We start from the raw sequence: 20,557 nt of genomic DNA on the forward strand, positions 1-20,557 counted from the left end.
TGGGATGGTTCATGTCCTTGTCATAAAGTATTGCAAAATAAAATACTTTCTTATCAAATGGCTAATGTGAAAATCATATTTCCTTTTTGTTCTTAGAAATATATTGTTCATTCATCAGTTCTTGAGTTTGAGAAAATTTCATTTTGATATTGCCATCTAAAGACTTGTTTGAGATTTTGCCTCTATAGTCAGTATCACCATTAGATTCTAGAGTGCTGCTTTCTGTCTCTTTGCATTCATCTTCAGAGTTGTCTAGTGATTGTGAAATGTTTTCTTCTGTCATTTTATTTTCCTTTGTCGAAAAATGAAAAATTCTGAATTTTCAACTGTGTTCAATGAAAGCCAAAAAAAAAAAAAAAAAAAAAACTCCAAAGATATCTCCAAACTGCTGTTTACTTTCATAAAGATGATGTCATACTTAGGGCAATGCAAACAGAAAACTGGTTATTTCACTATTACATGATTCTTCTAGGTGATTCTGTAAGTTTTCCATTTTCTTATTATTTTAGTCTTTTTCAGCATAGTTGGGAATAGTTGATAAATAATGATAAAATAAATCCTAGGATAATAAAATAGCAAAATGTTTCAGGATACAGAAAAAACAAGATCATTACAATCCCATGGATTATTCTTAGATTTATGAAAGGATCCAATGTACCATTATGGTAATTGCACGGTGGAATTAATGTTATTCTATTTTAAAAAGTAGGCAAATTTTTTTGTTTGTTGGAAGACCTTTGAGAAAGAGTAATAGTCATTAATATCAATTCTTACAAATAGGACTTCTTTAAAAAGAAATTAAGGTTGGTACTAGTGGGCCATGATAGTTTACCAAGCATTAAGCAGGATGAAATATTTTAAGAATATAAGTGTTTCTGGACTCCAAGAGCAGAAACGTAGGCACACTTTAGGAAGGGGCTGCAACTAGAAATGGAGGCCATCAGGAGTCTTTTTTTCTCATTTATATTCTTCTCTGCTCTTCGTCGTGTGTATTTATTCTTTTTTCCTTTCAGCCCAGGCTCCTCTGCTACGTATTCCATGTGATAGAAAATATGACCCCAGACAACTCTTAATATATTACAGGTTCAGCCAGATAAGGAGAATCTGTCCTTTATGTGTTTTCTCAACCTTTCTGACTCTCATATGGCTGGGGAGATGAGGGCAGACAACCAAGTAGGTATTGATCAAACTCAAAGTTCTAGTTATTAGCCACAGTTAAATAACTTCAGGGTTCTTTTTGTGTTAAAAAGCCTCAAGTGGACTTTTATAACCAGGTTTTGACTTCAGTATATTGTGTTATTCATTTCTGTATGTTTTTCATGTTAACAGCTCTCAGAAAATCATGCAAAAGCAGCCAATAGAATAGAAGGTAATTAGTTGTGTGACCATTGGTCCTGTTTCTTGCTACTACTTCTTCAAGATAAGCGAGGTCTGTGTTAGATTTCTGAGGCTAGAGTCCCAAACTAGGGTTTGTGGATGTTGTAATTATTCCTCGTTTTCTCTGGGATTCGTAAAATATTCCTAGACCGTAGTTTTCATGGCTGCTGACATCAGAAGCTCCTAGAATCTAAGAAAAAAACAGATGACATCCCCAAAGTGAAAAATTCATTATCTTCTGGCAGCTTTCTTGCCCACCGTCAGTCTCCTTTTTCGCAGTCATGATTGTTAAACTGTGTAGATATATTAGTAGAATGCTCAGTAAATTATCTGTAATAACTTTTAAATTCTTTTTTGCAGAGAGTTTGAATGTCTATTTCTCTTGTCCCATTATATTCTTATTATGTTCATATTATGTTCATGACAAGGAGCGATAATAGGTTAAGATAATAGTTATGTAATTTTTTTCATGTTTTCCAACATCTTAAAACAAAAGACTATGTATAATGTCTAGAGTCACTGAATTATATTTAGACTATTTTGTATACTTTTAACAGTAGTTTTTCAAACAATCCCAGTAGTGATTTTCAAATTGGATTGTTCAGAGGTGCCTCAGGGCGTCTGGGGAACAAGGCAAGTAGGTGATGTGAGGCTTTAGCCTCCTACCTGTAAATTCAGCCAGAAATCTTTTAAAAAAAATATGTCTTAAAAAAGTTCTGCTGCTTGGGGAGAAAACAGAAGTTCAAACAGGTAATCTGTCCATTCATTTACTAGACATGTATTATATGCTAGACTTTGGGTATAGAAATATGGGAGAAACTTCAATGAGCGGCTTTTCTTAGCAGAAAATCAAACTGAGCAAAATGTTAATTTTCCCCCTTTGGTTTAGAATTAGGCATATTCTGTATAAACATGCTTATGCACTTGTGTAATTTGAAAGCATATTTTAAAGGCCATAATTCTGTCTGAGACCTTTTATATCTTTACATCATTTTTATATGAAGCAATATTTTTTTCATAATTCCATGCACATAACTTAGTCTTTTTGTTGAAAATCCTTTTTTCTTTGCTTTCTAGAATGAAAGACTGAAAAAACTTTGTACTGATCAGCAAGAGAAGCATGAAGCCTTAGAGTTTCAAATAAAGCAGCAATCTACAAATTACCAACATCAACTACAACAGAAAGAGGCAAAGATTTTTACAGTTACCTCGTATTCACTTTACTGTAATGTATTTAGGAAGGTTTTTAAGAGTTATAATATAAATCAAGCTATCTTGATCCATAAAAGTATTGAAAGGATGTTGAATTTAATAATTCCCGACTCATTTTGATAACACCATTTTAACAAGAACTTTCTAAGCTTTTCTACTAAGTTTATATTATGTAAACTGACCTCTGTGGACTTTAATTTCTACTTTCCAAAAGAAGGAAAGTTTTTGTGTAAAATGTCTTCAGGCATCTGTTGCTTGTAATTTCTGATTTTATGAAACTTTAATTTATCAAATTTTCTTAAGTTGTTTTAAATCAGTGTGGTTATTCCTAATGACTTTTTAAAATGCTTTTGATTGCAAGTGTTATTATTTGTAGTACTGGCATGTACTTGATTTTCCATGGAAAAAGAATATGAAATATAATTATACTGTTTTATAAATGTTTTTTTTTTTTTTTAGTTTGATTGAAATGTGTGTTTTGAAATTGGCTTATCTTTTCTTTGCACTGCTGGTAATAGATATTGTCTGATATAACCACTGTTATCCCGAATCCTTACAATGTAGACTGCGTCCCCATGTGTCATGCTGTTATTGAATTCTCTTTAGTGTTTAGTACATAAGTGGAGTCCAATAAATACTTATACTTGTATTGAATTTAACCATTTTATTATCCAGATCATTTGGGTGTTTTTCAGTTTGTTGATTTAAATGCTCATGTCTACCATAACTTCATATTTAGGTGTTTTAAATTTAGATATATTGATTTCTAGTACTTTCAGTGACATGCTAAGGTTAAAAATAAAAGTATCCCACATTAAAGATAAATATAAAATTTAAAATAGAGCTTAATTTTTTAATCTAATGGGAATTTTATAATTTCATAATACAATAAAGATAAATTATTTCAAAAATAAAATGAATACACAAAAGCAAAGTTACAAGTTCAAATTAAAATTAGAAGCCCACTTACTGCCAAATTGCTTTAAAACTCTTTAAACTTTACTCATTGATGTTTGTAATTAAGGACGGGTAGCAGATATTCATGGCGTCAATCCATGGACCACACTTTGAGTAGCACTGCCTTGTAGACATTACGATAGAATAGTAGTTCCTACCCAGGCCTTTACAGCTGAACCATTAGTGACACTTAAAAATACACATGCTTATGCCCCCCAGGAGATGCAGGTTTAGTGTACTGGGAAGGGGCCCTGGTACTGGTAATTTTCAGAAGCTCCATAGATGATTCTGATGCTTACCCAAAAGTTGAAAACTCTGCCGTGGGAAACTTTGGCTTTTTATTTTCTACTTAACTATTGATATTAGAGAGCACATTAAGCATTCAAGTTTGCAAATGTGTCTTTGTGATTAGAGCTTGCACTGTGTAACTCTACAACATGATATAAACGTCTGTTGTATAAGGAAAACTTTTTGTGTTATAGATACATCTAAAAAACTGTGTATTTCAGTACTTTTTACTAGGATGAAAGCTAATATGTGACTGTATAAAACTGCTCTTTTCTGAATCTGTTTGCTGCCCTCATTGTGATGTTCATATTCCCCCAAAATGCAATTCATTTCATATCATTTTTTGGAAGATGAATAAAATTTGTGTACTACTCTAAATCTCCCTTAGGGAAGGGTCTCTAATGTGAAAAACCTGTTTGTTATGACACATGACATAAATGTGTTTGGTTTTTGTTTGTCTAATTGCTTAACTTTACTCATGTAGAAATACTGTAACTTGTTGGCTGTTTTTTCAGTATCACATTTTCCTTAGTTGTGGCAGAGTGTTTTTGGACTAGTTTGAGTTTTTCATAAAAGGCTTCTGACAGTTCTCTCTAGATTACTCACTTGTGTTTTTAGTAATCTTTCATTCCAAATGGATGTGGCATTATGGTAGATTCTGTGTTCATAATTTCTTTGAGGCTCTGGCTTGGTATCCAAAACATAAACTGACACAGGTTTCATTTTCTTATCATTTTAAGGTTTGATAATCACAAACAGAACCCTAAGAAATCACCTATAGTACCCCATACATAGACGATAGCAAACCTACGTTTAACTGAGAAATTCATTGCTTTAGTTAATATGTGAGTGAAATTCTGATCTTATACCATTTGAAACATTATCTGTGATTTCACTCTGGTGATCATGTTTGTTTTTTAAATAACCATGTTATGGATAGGATGTTATAGAAGACGTGGGTTCAGTTAACAGAGTACCATTATTTGATTATCTTAAACAAATTATTATACCTTTTAATATTATTAATTTATAAAAGGATTAATATTGTTATTTTAAAGTACTTTCTCTAAAACATGGATTATAAATATATAGGTCGAAATCAGCCAGCTTAAAGCAAGACAGATTGCGCTACAGGATCAGTTGCTGCAACTGCAGTCAGCCACTCAGTCAGTACATTCAGGAGCTGGTGGTATACCAGCGACCACTGCATCTTCTTCATTCGGTTGTGGGATCGGTCATCATGCCTCAGCTTTCCGTGATAACATGGACTTTGGAGATGTTATTTCATTACAACAAGAAATAAACAGATTGTCAAATGAAGTTTCAAGACTCGAGTCTGAAGTTGGCCATTGGAGGCATATTGCTCAGGTAGCTAAAATTTTCATGAGTTTTTGAAAATAGTGAGTAAAAATACTGATGTTATATGAATAGATATATAGAGAGCTCTTGGTATTAGAAAGTACTGTGGGCTAGGAAATAGAAAATCTGTACTCTAATTCTGCCAATGTCTTTCTTTCTAAATGATTTTAGTCAGGTGGTCTTTCTCTTTCAGCCTTAGTTTTCCCTTCTGAACAATATTTGGAAAAAAATTTCCAAAAAGAATTTAAAGAAATAGATCCATTAAAAAAATAAAATAAAAAGTTTCAAGTCCAGGACTCCAAAGAGATAAAAATTGAATTGCTTTCGATTGAACCAGCACCTTTTCCACTGGAGTCCCTGAAGGCTTCTCTGGTGGAAACATCAGGAGTCTGAAGCACCGTGTTTGATCCTGCTTGCTTAGACGATGTCTTAGGTTTCTTTTAGCTCTAGGTATGTGTAAAGTGAAATCTGATAATTGGATTATAAAATAAGTTAGACTATTTTGTGTTGTTTCTCATGCATTAGAAACTAAATCCTTGCTATTTGGGGCTGTAAACTTTCTCCCAAGGAACACTATTTTTCTTACATATTAGAGTTAATGGAGTTTGTCAGTAGACATGAGACCTGGAATAAACTGGAGCACTGTTCACTTGGATTTAATTTCATCAGTGTAGAAAAAACCAAAGTATTTAAATAGACTATTTTTCTATCTTTTTGTGAATTTAATCTAGTTATGTAAAGGAGAAATCATCCCAAATGATCTCTTTCCCAAGTTGCTAGACAGTCCCAGTACCCAAAATAAACCTTAGAAAGTCTGATTTGTTTGTCCATCTTATCTCCACAAAGTAGTAGTTCTTAAACTTTGTATCTGTAAGAATATCCTGGGGAACTTGATAATGTAGATTTTCAGGCCTGTCTTCAGAGATTTTGATTTAGTAGCCTTGGAAACCACATTCAAACAAATAAATACCCCAGGTGATTCTGATGTTCTGAGGCACACATTTTAAGAAACACTGCTTAGGTAAGATTTCAAAGGGAAGTGATGGGTTTTTGTTATGTTCACTTTAGCATAACTTAAATGTTTTACTGTATGACAGATCTGTGCTGAAATGTAATGGTGAAAAATTGGGACATTTCAGGACTTAATTTTCTAGCAAGGCATAATAAAAATTATTTGTATTACACTTTACAAAATGCTTCCATATTTATTATCACAATATATATTATGTTATCCTGATAACTATGTGACAAATTTATTACCTCTATTTTGGAAATAAGGAAACGAACAGTTAAAGTAATACACCCATTTTCACAGTGATTAAGTTATGATTCAAAAACATCTTTTGACTCCGAAACCTGTGTTCTTTCCATTATACTATCTTCCTTCTTTCAGCCCTGGAGGAGCTTTTAGTTTATTAACATGCTATATAGTAAATGTTAATGAACATAAATGACCAACATACAGCTTTGAATGAGAAGAATACAAAAGTTCTTTAATTTACTTGTCATACCAAAAATTATTCTGTCTTGGAGTAGAGATCTTCTGGGTAACATCATTTAAAAAAGGTTTTTACTTGGATCATTATTAGCATTAATATTAGGTAATTTCCATTTTAGGAATTTCCTTTTAAAAAGCTGCTCAATTATCCTCACATTTGCATTTTGTTAAGCTAAATAAAATATTCTATGATTTTTTCTTCTTAACATTAGCTATTTTATAAAACCATTGTCTCTCCAATCACTTAACAAATTCTCAAATATGATACCTTTTATTTATTGTGTATTGCTATTGTACTAGGTTCTTTAAAAGGTGCTTGGCATTCATTAATCATAATCTGTCTGAGAAATGCCCCTTTTTTGAAAAGAATCTGTTAATAAAGTTAGTTTGCAATTTCCTATTTAAAAAAAATCAGTGTCATTATTTTCTAATTCTCTTTTTCTGATCTAGACTTCTAAAGCACAAGAAACATATAGCTCTGATCAAAGAGAAATCTTCAAACTGCAAAATATTATTAAGGTGAGTCAGATTGCTGATTTGCAGTTGCTATTATACATCTAAAATCTTATTAATAGCATAAGTGTATTGTGTTAGTCTGTTTTGTATTGCTATAACAGAATACTTGGAACTGGGTAATTTATAAAGAAAATGAAATTTATTGCTTATGGTTTCTGAGGCTGGGATGTCCAAAGTCCATCTGATGGTGGCGACAGTGACCCAGGGGTCTCACATTGCAAGATGGTGGAAGCAGAGAGAGCAGAGAGAAAGACAGACTCTCCTCTTCTTTTTAAAGCCCTCAGAACCACACCCCTGGCCACCATTTCTGATCCATTCCCTCCAGCGTGGTCCTACAATCCAATCACCTCCTCAAGGCTCCACCTTTCTATTACCATAATAGGATTTCCCACCCTCTTAACAGTCACAGTGTGAGCTAAGTTTCTAATATGTAAAACTTGGGGGACACAATTCAAGCTTCAGGAAGTTTTGGGGGGACGTAATTCAATCCAGTACATTCCACCTCTGGCTCCCCCAAACTCATGTACTTTTCACATACAAATACATTCATTTCATCCCCAATGTCTTTTTTATTTATTTATTTACTTTTATTTTATTTTTTTTCATCCCCAATGTCTTGTTTCAATTCAAAAGTCCAAAGTTCCAAGTCCCATCTGTGAAATTCAAAAAGAGTTATCTACAATGGTGGGACAAACAAAGGGTACATATTCCCATACCAAAAGGAAGAAATAGACCAAAAGAAAGGTGTGACAGGTCTCAAACTAGTCCGCAACCCAGCAGGGCAGGCATTAAATCTTACAGCTGGTGAATCATCTACCTTGATTCCATGTTCGGTGTCCTCTGCATGCTGGTGTGCAGGTTGTGTCCCCAAGTCCTCAGGCAGCTCTGCCCCTATGGCTTTCCTGGTTGCAGGCTACACTTCAGCTCTACCAGGCTGGGGTTCCACTTTGGTAGCTCCACAGGTCTGGGGCCTCCATGGCGGTCCCGCTCTCCTGGCTCCAGTAGGCATGGAGCTTTTGGGGTTTTTCTGCTGCAACTCTGACCCCACATTTCCACTTAGCATTGCTCTAGCAGACTCACTGCAGTGAATCTACTCCTATGACATATCTCTTCCTGGGGCGCCCAGACTTTTCCGTACATCCTCTGAAATTGGGGTGGAGACTCCCAAACCTCCACAGCTCTAGCATTTTGCAAACGTGCAGACCTAACACCATGTAGATGCCGCCAAGGCTTCCAGCATGTATCTTCTAAACCTGCAGGTCCAGCTACACCCAGGGCCAATTTAGTGATGGCTGCAGCAGCCGCAGCAGCCAAATCAGCCAGGGTGCTGGTGCTGGAAGCAGCTTCACTAGATGGCCCTGGGCAGTGAGCCTCTGGAGGGTGCCTCAGGCCTGTTGGTAAAAGTCTCAGTTATGAAATTATATTTGTTTCTTTTTTACTATTTTGTATCCTCTTTATTTTTTATGACAAGTAAGGTATATAAAAATCTCTTTTGAAAATCTTTTTTTTGTGTGTGTATTTGTGTGTGGCTGGCCACAGGGATCCAAAATCATTTGTTAGTTAGTTTATATTTCATAAGTCTCTACACTCGACTGTATCTCATAAAACTATATTAAAACAGAATTCCAAGGCTGTTGAAGTTTCAAGATTTAAGATTAAAGGCTATTGACAACATAAAATGCTAATATTATTCATTGTAAATAATTATTTTTACTTTATTGGTAAAATACTTTATTGCTACTTTGTGTCAATTATTATATTTCTTTTAAGATAATTCTTAGTTACATATATTTATTGTGTCAATGAATTGTTTTCAGTGTCAAAATTATTGTCAGACACAGAATTTTTAGTTTTTGCTTTTTTTAAAAAATTTTTTATTGAGTCAAAATTGATTATACATATTTTGGGGGTTCAATATTGAGATATGTTGATGAAATCAATATTATTAACATATATATTGTTACAAATCGTAATTATTCTTTATGCCCCTTGTCCAATCTTTCCCCATCCCCCTCTTCCTCCCCCCTCCCCCTCTAATTACCCTAGATTTCTTCTCTCCTTCTGAAAGAATAATGTTTACTTTGTTGATTTGTTGCCTAGATGATCTGTCCAGTGCTGACAGGTGTGATCAGGTCCCCCAATATTATCATAGTACAGATGCTTCCTCTGTCACTCTGGAATGGGCTTTGTGGAGAGAGACATCCTCCTCCTTTCTTTATGTCTGTTGGTGACTCACCTTGTGTCAATGCACTCCAGGGGCTGACAGACCATCTGTGTGGTGGTTGTGGTGTCCAGCTGCTTTTGCAGTAGGCATGGTTATTTTAGTGGCTGTGGTGGGCCACCTACATGGAGGTGATGTTTTTGGCATGCTCCTTGGTGCTGGTGGTGTGCCTGGTTGTGGGGAGTGTCTGGTCCCCATCTTCATGCCTTGGGTCCCCACCTCCATGTCTCAGGTCACTGGGTGGGCCCCGAGGCACTGGCACAGTGTGCCTGGTTTTGGGAGGGGGTCCCAGTCCCCTTCTCCATGCCTCGGGTCCCCGGGCAGTCCCTGAGGTGCTGGCACAGTGTGCCTGGTTGTGTGAGGGGGGCCGGTCCCCAGCTCCATATGCTGGGTCCTTGGGTGGGCCCCAAGATGCTGGCAGTGTATGCCTGGTTATGGGCGGGTGTTCTGGTCCTCTTCTCCATGCCTCAGGTACCTGAGTGGGCCCCGAGGTGCTGGTGGCATGCCTGGATGTGGGAGTGGGGTCCTGTTCCTGGCTCGAAGCCTCAGGTTCACAGGTGGGCCCCAAGGCACTGGCTGTGTGAGTGGGTGTGAGTGGAGGTTCTGCCCCTGTCTCCATGCCTCATGTCCCCAGGCAGGCCCCAATGCACTGGTGGTGTGCCTGGGCTGGAACTAATATTTTGTCATTTGCTTACTTCTAAAATGGGGGAACTTCCTGTGGGAACCTGTACTTGAACTCTGTGGTTGAGTTAAATTGCTGCTTTGCTGCTGTTTCCCTAGGGAAGGCTTTTTGTGCAGCTCAGGGATTAATGGTTGACCTTAAAGGTACTTCCAGCTCTCCAGAGACCCGGTGCACCTGGGTTGTGTAGAAACTCTGACCTGGGCCTGAGTTTTTTCATCAAACTGCACCCCCTGCAATTCTGCATTCCCAACCAGTCTCCTCTGAGTGGTCCTGCGCTGATTGGGGGGCTGATTGGCTGTCCTTCCTGTGTCCCAGTGTTCTCCTGGTGAGCCTGTCTTCCCCACCACCCATGCTTCGAACACTTCCCATGGGATGGGCCATGCACCGGTCCCTCACGATGACTCACTGGCCTCCGAATGGCTCCCATTTTTCAGCTGTTCTAGCTCCTCACACCTGTGTGGGTCCACAGGAACCCTATTAATGGTCTTGCTATCCTGGGGGCCACCAAGGCCCTCTTTCTGCCTGCCACCTCCAAGTAACTCCATCTGAAGGGCACAGCTGAAGGGCACAGCTGTGGCTTCTGCTGGCTCCTGCTCCATGCACTTGGCAGCTTAAGCATTAAAGCAGCGATGACCTGAAATTCTCAGAGCAGTTTTTTCTTTCTCTCATTGTGGTTTCTCCCACATTCATGAACTCCATAGGTCTCTCCTCCTCTTCCCCTGAGCTCCAGTGGCCCCAGCTTGGCTGATGTTACATTTTTATAGTTCTAAATTGGTTGAATTGTGGGAGAGAGTGACGCTGGGGACTATCTATTCTGCCATCTTGACTGGTACTTACTGCTTTTATTATTATTACAACACTTGTTTAGGTGGATTCCAAAGTCCGACCTGTGTTTGAATGTTCATTGTGCTATTTACCATCTGTGTTACTTTGGGAAGTTACTTAACCTTTCCAGGCTTCTGTTTTATCATCAGTAAAGTAGATGTCATCATAATACCTACCTTGTAGGATTGTTTTGAGGTTTATATTATATTATATTATATATTTATTTATTTATTTGAGGTTTAAACATAAAGCTGTTAGCCCAGTGCTGGCACATAAACAAGTGCACAGGATTAAGAATACCTATATTTATTTTCTCAGGAAGTAGAAGCTAATTTATAGATTAGGATTCTTGGTTAGCAGCAAAAACTATCTCTAGCCAAGTAAAGGAAAAGAGGATTTACTGGAAGGACCTGGTGTAGTCCATCCATAGGACTGGAGGAAGAGATGAGCATTCTGGCCACAGGAAGGACAGGAGTGGGGACAGTGTCAGGAATCTAGGTAGTGGGATACAGCAGACAGACTCTTGAAGGGGCAGCTATCATAAAGCTTCCCGTCCAAACAATTTCTCTCTTTCGAGGACTCAGCTCAAGATCTAGGTTCCTGGGAGAGACACTGGTCTTCTCAACTTGGGTAGCAAGGCACCTTGGTTGACAATTTGGAATTCCCATCAAGACTGGTAGATAGAAAGGCTGAGTCAGAGGATGGGGATAGTAGGATAACAGATACAGATTGCCCAGAGGGTTGATAGCTGGTATTGGTGGAATATGTCATTAGGAAAAAATATTTTTGCTTATCTTTTGTTACAGTGTTTTCTTGCTGGTGTTCCCTCTTTAAAAGTAGAAAAACTGTTTTTAAGGCCTAAGAAGGGAAAGGGTGTAGTCTTTCAGAATTGTTCTAATTTGGGGCCTGAGTTTAACTTTTTTTCAGCCTCGACATATTCAGAGAATTATTTTTAATAAAATGGACTTTTGGACAACAGTAAAATAAATAGCTTACGTAAATTTATTGATCATAAACATGGTTAACTTTGTTTTTATTTTTTAAGGAACTTAAAGAGAAACGAAGTCAGGAAATTGATGACCATCAACATGAAATGTCAGTACTGCAGAATGTACATCAACAGAAATTGACACAAATGCATCATCAGTATCGAGAGGAATTAAGCCACTATGAAGAACGAATCGAAGAACTCAAAAACCTGTTACAAGAAGGTTATTAGTTTTATTAATTTAACATTTTAGATGACATACAGAAATGACAATTCTACCACTCTGAGACCAGGACAGTGCTAGAAATTTGCACTAAGTTCTAAAGAATGAGTAAATGGCTAGCTCTGCTTGTCTGCCAGAAATTTGCTATGGCACCACTACTTTCAAGATTTTGCAAAAATGGAAAGGTCATTTTGCATTTGTGGTAAATAGTTATAATTCATAGATTTGTTTTTGCATTGTTTGGTGGTCATATTTTACTTTCTTTCAAACTCAGGTATGTAGGGTTTTTAGTAGTTGATTCAAATCCTATGTTTCCCCAACTTTTTATTTATTTAACCATGCTTAATTTAGTATAGTAATTTAATTTTTCTTTTTAAGCTTTTCAAGTTCTGAACTCTTAAATCTTAGTTGTAAATAGCAAGCTATTTACTTCTTGATTCTTAACATTTGAGATCGTTGACTTTATATTCTAAGTGGCTCAGGAGTTACAGGAACTGATCACTCTAAAATCTATGAGATGCAAAATAACGATCCAAGTTCTACAAACTGAAAAAATGGAATCTACAAAAAAAAATTTGAAGAACTTGAGGCTAAAATAAAAGACATAAATGAAAAATTATCCTCTGCAGAAAATGAAAGAGATGTTTTAAGGAGAGAACAAGAACAACTAAACGTGGAAAAGAGACAAATGATTTCAGAACGTGAAAGTTTGAAACTGGATTGCAGTACATTGCAATCTTATGCTATGAAGCAAAGTGATTGTGTGACAGAAAAGGAAAAAATTCTTCCACAGAGAACATCAGTGGAAGAAGTGGTCACACTACAATAAGCACTGCCTGGTATAAAATGTGTGGAACTTATTTCAGACTGGTATTTCATTGCACACTAGTTGTTTTTAAACACTTGAATAAATGAATACTTCTTGGAAATGGAGTATTCATGGAAACAACTTTGAGTAATTTGAGAATTGCTTGGTGTGGATTCAATGCCATAGTTAATAATAGATCGCAAAAAGGAATTTTCTACTAAAAATGATTAAGTATTGGCTTGTTGTTTTTCAACCTACCTTCATTATCCTTTTATTTACATGTAACTCATTGATTTAGGAGGCCATCCAGATATCTGAGAAAAGTTTATGTACATTGACATTTTTGAGAGGAGGTAAAGGTCTGTTTCTTGTAATCTATATTGAATACTTCCTGTAACTCATCAGGGCCCAAACCCTCCAGTTAAGGAATGCAGTCTTTCTTCTTCAAAATCTGTTGGTACGTTTTGAAATGATCTCCTATATCGAGCAAAGGCCTGAGTAATAAAACCATAGATCTTTTGCCATTTTCCATGCTAAAGATGATGTTTATAGTATTGGATGAAATACACCAATATGTATTCATGTCAGGAAAACATAATGGGAACTCTTCGGCTGAAAAGATGCATTTCATTTTGCACTTTGTCCTTCTCTCACACTATCAACTCTCACTTTTTGAACTCATGCATTTCTGCTCTGGAAGGTTTCCAGTCCTTGTGTGCCTGTGACCCCCCACATCATTATCCCTCAACCAGTTGTGTATCATGAATTCCTGATCTGTATGGCCAGTTCTGTATATATCAGATGGATTTTCAAATTAAAGTTAAGTTTAAAGTAAAGTCACCGTGTACTTTTCCGCCTCCTCTTCCTTTCCCTACCTTAGTGATTGGTAGCATTTTCCAGTCTCCCAAAACAGAAAGCTAGAAGTCATCACCTAGCAAGTCCCATAGGTTGTTTCCTTAGCTTTTCTCTGATTCAGTGATATTTTGGGATTGTATGCCATAGGAGCTCTAGGGTTTCTCACAGGTTCATCAGTCCTGGGAGCTGCCATGCAGGCAAAGTGCAGTGGGATTCTGGACTTCTTTCTCAGTCGGCTTCAATCGAAGTAGCTCTGTTCTTTTTTAAAAAAAATTATTTATCTATCATGTTGGGCGATCTATATGAGTTTATTTGCTTAAAAAACAAACCTACTGCCCTAGACTTTCTCCTTTTTTTCCATTTTTGTTGCCAAGCAATTACTTCAGCCAATCATAATTGCTTTTTGCCTATGTTAACTATAGCAGATCTCTTAGTGGAGCAGGATGATATAGTGGTTGAGAACCTGACTGGGTTGGAATACAGCTCTATCGCTAACTAGCTGACCCGGGACAAGTTAGTTAACATCTTTTTGCCTTGCTTTTTTCACTGACAGGGTTGAGATAATAATAGTAACTTCCTTATAGTTGTTGTAGTAGTAATGAGGATTATAAGAGTTAGTTACTAGCTGCACATTCTCTTTAGAACAGTGTCTGGCCAATAGTGTGATAAAAGCGTTAGACATTTTTATTCTCTGGTCTCCATGATTCCTTCTTCAATCCATTTTTTTTCCCCATTCTGCAGCCAGAATAAGTTTTCAGAAATGAAAAGCAAGTTATTCCCTTGCCTTTACCTTTTTTTAAAATTTTGTTGCTGACTGGTTTGGGGATCTAACCCCTTTACCTTGGTGTTACCAGCACTGTGTGCCAACCAACTGAGCTAATCAGCCAGTCCTTAATAGTTGTAGTCTCCCATGTGGGAAGATTTAGTTTTAATTCTTTAATTTATTTTTGGGGCCCCTGGTCAGTATGAGAATCCAAACCCTTGGCCTTGGTGTTCTAATACCGTGCTCTAACTAACTGAGCTAACTGGCCAGCCCCCATTCCCATGTTTTTAGTACTTTGTGGCTCCCTGTGAACTTCAGGATGAAGTCTAAACTTCTTTGTTGGACATGTAATGTCCGTCATGATCTGGTCCCTGTCTGCCTCTTTTGTTTCCACTCTTCCCATTCTCCTCACATTCTGAGCTTTAGCCATATTGAACTTTCTATAGCTTCTCAAACCAATAGTGTTGTGTCTTTGCTCTGTTGCCTTTGCTGGTTTCTCTGTGTGGACTGTTGCCATGTTTCTTTTAGAAAACTCTTACTATTTTGATTCAGTATGGGTATTACCTCAACTGGGAGGTACCTAGCACTGCCACTTCCCTGGCCCCATTGGCTCCCCCAGTCTGGATTAGGTGTTTGCCTTTTTTTCTCTCATAGCACCTTGTACTCACTGTATCCCACTGTATTGAAATCATAGATTCACTAGTTTTCCTTCCCCTCTGATTTGTAAGCTCTTTGAGAGCAAGGACAAAATTTTTACATCTTGTGGTCTAGTACCGCCTCATGATAAATGTTCAGTATTTCTTTGAATGAATGTCAAATGTATTACCTCAGCTGAACTCATGGTATTGTCTTTGTGTTCCTCTTCTAGAATCTTTTCTATTTATGGATCTATCTATACTACCAGATTGAATGGTCTTTTTACCAATAGACATGTCTAAATCACTTTAGATAATTGATGCTATTGTATTGTTGTGGTATAAATATATATTTATTTCTTTTAAGGGTTTTTTTTCCCCTTCAGTCTTAGACCTTATGCTGTTTCCTGCTACCCAAACTAATTAACTCATTTTGAGATGTAGTTGTTAGTATTTTTATCAAGGTGATAACTTATGACTCATTCAGAATACAATCATAGTTCTTTCTTATACTTTTCCATAGAATTGGATTTTAACATTTTTTTTTGGTTTTTTTTTTTTGGTTTTTTGTTTTGTTTTGTTTTTTAAAAGATGACTGGTAAGGGGATCTTAACCCTTGACTTGGTGTTATCAGCACCACACTCTCCCAAGTGAGCCACGGGCCAGCCCTTAACATGGTTTTTAGCTGGCATTTATATTTTGATTTCTTTGGTATAATCAAAATAGAAATACAAAACAACAAAAATGTGCTTCACTTGGAACTGTTAGCACTTGTTAATTAAGCTTTAGATATACTTTGTTTGAATTGGGTTGCATTTCTTAGTTTAATATAGGAGGTCATAAGTTATTTTAAATTATTTTAATGTCAGGTTCATTTGTTGTTTTTACAGATGCTGGTGAAAATGAAATGAGACTGAATAGTTTAAACCAGGTAAATTCATTTTAAGGGAGACAGTTTTCGACATTGGTGTACCAAGAAAAAGTATTTCAATTTATTATAGGTGCTTATTTTTTTTCACAAATTCATGTGAATTTACCCTAAGAACTTTTACTTCAGTGATTTTATGTTTGCTGATTAACAAATCACAAATTGACACAATTGAAAAAGTTTCATGATTGAAAAATACAGGTATATCTTTTTGAAGATTAATTTGACAAATGTTCTGTGTTTAGAGACAGTGGAAGCAGATCCTATACCGAAGTGAGGAGTGCATTTTGATTTTCCTTGTTGAATTCGAGGAGTTGTTTCTATTTTTAATAATTACAAGTTATTTTGTAAATAAGTAAAAATAAATATATGTATATATTTTAACATAATAAAGAGATCTATAAGAATGTCTAAAATGAGTGGCTTTTAAGATGGTTCAATGTTGAATTCTTCTAATTTTTATATATCACTAAAAAAATTAGAAACACAGTTACATAGTTTGCCTGCTTTTTTGTAAAATCAAAATTTCTTGTTATCTGAAAACACTGTTTTAACATTTTTGTAGGATAACAATCTCACTGAAGACAATGTGAACCTTAAACGGCTTGTCCAAGTTTTAGAAAAAGATAATTCATTACTGAGCCAAGAAAAGGTGGGTGTTGTAAGAATTGGGGCAGAATTAAAATGGTGTGTGTATTATAGTTTACAGATAATGGCCAGTTTATATCAAAACTGAGAGTTCTCTGGATAAAGCTGATCTCATTGATGCTTGTCAGGCCAGGTTGAAATACCTGGACAAGGTTAAGAGTATGAGAGACTGGCCAGAGTTTATGTTTACAGATAAGCCAGTAGGCACACAGATGTGAGCAGAAAAGATAGGTGCAGGCCCTATTTTGGTTTCTGATGAAGGCCTGGCAGCAGCAGCATACACGGGTGGGTCGAGAGGTCTTGAGGGGCATACTGTGATAACTGTAGCTACTGCTTATGTGTTCCAGAGTGTGTCCATTGTGGTGGACAGGATTTCTTTGTGGTGAGGGGTTAAGAGGGACAGTTTCAGTGGTAGAAGTAGGGTCTTTCTTGTTTATGTTGGTAGCAAGGATGGAATTCTTGGGATTACAATTCTGTATGGGGAGAGGTATTCTTAGGTCTGTACCACGTGATGGTAATTCCTTGGCTAAGGCAGATGCTTAAATATGGGACATTTGTAAGCTGGTGTTAAATTAAAGGCCAATGTCTGGATTCAATTTAAATTTTTAATTTTTTTAAAGTAATACATGTTTACTGATATGTGTATTCAGTAATACTCGTGCATACTGAAAAACTTCAGACAGTACAGTGGAGTATCCTTTGCTTGGCCTTTCCCAGAGGTGATCTCTTTTACCACTATCTGTTATATCTTTTCAGACTATATCTATGCATGTATGATTTTATATATAAAGAGATTTAAAAAATTACATGTCAGCATACTAAAAATATTGTTCTTACATGCCTTAACATTATATTTTCAACATCTTTCTACATTAGTACATAGGCAGTGTTTCTCAAAGAGGGTGCCATTGGCATTTAAGTGAGAAGATGCTTAGTTGTGTGCACTGTCCCATTCATTGTAGGATCTTTGCCCCCACTTTTTATATACCCACTAAATGACAGTCACTTTTTAAATTACTATATTATAAATGAGATTATTTCAAAAAGTTCATAGAAAGATTCATATTATCTTTTAATTCTGTTCTGCAAATTTTTTGACGTACCATCATATATTTTCTCTGTTCTGTTTCTGCTCCCACTGTATTCTGTGGTTTATCTGACTGGTCTAGGTATATTTTATAGTTTGCAGACTCTCTGCACATATTTGGTAGGGCCTGTAACATTTTCATGATATTCTTAAATTCTGTAGCTATTCCCGATAGCTGTATCTCCTTTCTTTTGATGCTAAGTAGTCCACTCTAACTATTCCTTGAATTGTGTCTGCTGTGGGTCTGCTTACTGATAAGAAATACCAGAAGACACCAAGGTGGAGGGTTCAATCCCTGTACAAACCAGCCACCAAAAGAAAAAAAAAAAAAGAATGCCAAAAGTACATGTAAAGCTGTATGTCCTCTTAAGATCTACCTGAAAAAAATGTGTGGTTCTCCTAATTGAGCAGATAACAGACAGTAGACAGATGTGAGAGAATGCCGTTTTCATCTTCCAGTTATATGCAGAATAAACTTTTGAATCAGAAGGAAATGAGAACTGTGATGTATTGCTCTGAGACAGCTTTTATTGGTTTCTTTTATAAGGTATAAGGCTTTTTATTTGAAGGAATTTGAGACTCTACATCCCGTAGAAGTTTGATTTTTAAAAAAATCTCTGTCCATGGGCCGGCCCTGTGGCTCACTCGGGAGAGTGCGGCACTGGTAGTGCCGAGGCCGCGGATCCAAACTAGGGATGTCCGGTGCACTCACTGGCTGAGCGTGGTGTGGACCACACCGTGCTGAGGGTTGCGATCCCCTTACTGGTCAAAAAAAAAAAAAAATCTCAGTCAGTGAGAGAAGGCTTTATATCAATTTATAGTTTATCAACAAAACTTGTAATCAGAGGTTGAAATAATGTTGAAGCATAGAGAACTGTACCACTTCTGGAATTTTGGAGAAAAGCATTAAATAGCTAATAATGGACTATAAAATGTATATATAGATACATCTTTATGTCAGGTTTGAGAGAGGGGAACCTTGTCTGTGCTCAGGTTAGAAGGTAAAGGAAGGAAGGAGGACTCTTTTTTGGATCAAGAAAAGGTTCCAGTTTCTGACAGAAGCAAGCAATAAGGGGGATTCTTTAATGATGGAAAAGAAGGCTTTTATTTTCTCATTAGAGAGGATAAACTTTAGAGTGAATGAGTGTGGATTTTGTACATTTTCATTTAGTCTCTGGGTGTTGATGAGTGGATGTTAGGGAACGGAAATGAACTTTTGAGGCAGGCAGTAACAAACCTGAAGGAGAGAATATTAATTTTAGAACTGGACATTTGGGAAAATGAAAAAATAGTAGAAATATCCAGGGGAAGGGAAGCAGAATATCAAGCATTACAGGAGACTAATATGAAGATTTCTATGATGCTGCGAGAGAAAGAGTTTGAGTGCCATTCAGTGAAGGAGAAGGCTCTTGCTCGTGGGCAACTATTGAAAGAAAATGAACAGCTAGGTTCTGGTTGGAGTATTGTAGAGGGAAGTAGGGGGTGGAGGAGACTTCTTTGTTTCAGTTACTTTATTGATATCATCTTTGAAGAGGACAACAAATTTTTTCATTTAGAAATATTCAAGATACAGTCGTGTGTTGCTAAGCGATGGGGATACATTCTGAGAAACATCATTAGGCAATTTCGTTGTTGTGCGAACGTCAGAGAGTGTACTTACACAGACCTAGGTGGTATAGCCTACTACACGCCTAGGCTGTATGGTACAGCCTATTGCTTTGACTACTGTCGAATACGCGATCAGTCATTGACCAAAATGTTTTTATGGGGTACATAACTATATTTTGATTTGAGGCATCTGGAAGTTTCTCCCTCAAATTATTACATATTTCCAAATATTTTTAGTAGTAGGTTAATTTTTTACAGCCTGCTAAGTAAGACAAAAGAGTACAGTAGCAATTAATACCCTTAGAAAATAGAAATTTGTTACAAGAGAAATTTTAAAGTCACTTAAACACATTTTAGGCTTATTTCAGTAGCTGCTAGTAGTGATTAACATCTTAGGGATTCTTATATGTAAAGGAAAGCCCTGTGAAATACTACATCTTTGAACATTATCTACAGTAAGAAATACGTTTTACATTGTGACATAGCAGCACGTGTCCATGTGTATTTGTGTATGTGTGTGTGTGTGTGTGTAAAACTGAAAAGTTTCAAGAACCAGAAATTACCCTTACTACATGTGATACTCTATTTAAAGAAAAACCAAACCGTGCTGGATAAACAATTGAACTGATTTTTATGAATCAATTAGTCATAACCTGGAATTTGATAGGTATTAGCCAAGAGTAGTAGTTTTCACATAGTAAACTCAGTAAATACTGTAATCCCAGCACTGTCACACATGTGACTTTGGGTATATTTTGACCTTATTGGTTTGTTTATTTAACCATAATATGGAGGGTCATAACAGTTATATGGAAAGGGTCAGCAGCTTTTCATATAATTAAATTGTTACATGCATTTCATTTTAATAAGAATTATTGAAGATCTCCTGTTACATCATACTGTGATAGGTGCTGTGTAGGGCTTGTTTGGTAGTGCCTTTCTAATCTGATTTCTATACTTTTAGTAGTAGAAATTTGGAAAAGTGTTGGTAGGCAGAACAATGGAATATTCAGCAAGTGCTTCTTGAGCATTTACATGTTGCCAGGCACAAGATAAACTTCTTTTGTCAATTAAGTTCT

General features: G+C 36.5%; 1 pseudogene; it reads right to left on the reverse strand.

Moving 5' to 3' along the window:
* LOC134376345 (olfactory receptor-like protein OLF2) overlaps positions 1-20,557 on the reverse strand; it is a 65,961-nt pseudogene that overhangs the window by 12,522 nt on the left and 32,882 nt on the right.

This window comes from Cynocephalus volans, chromosome 4 (assembly GCF_027409185.1).
Source record: "Cynocephalus volans isolate mCynVol1 chromosome 4, mCynVol1.pri, whole genome shotgun sequence".
Classification (NCBI taxonomy): domain Eukaryota; kingdom Metazoa; phylum Chordata; class Mammalia; order Dermoptera; family Cynocephalidae; genus Cynocephalus; species Cynocephalus volans.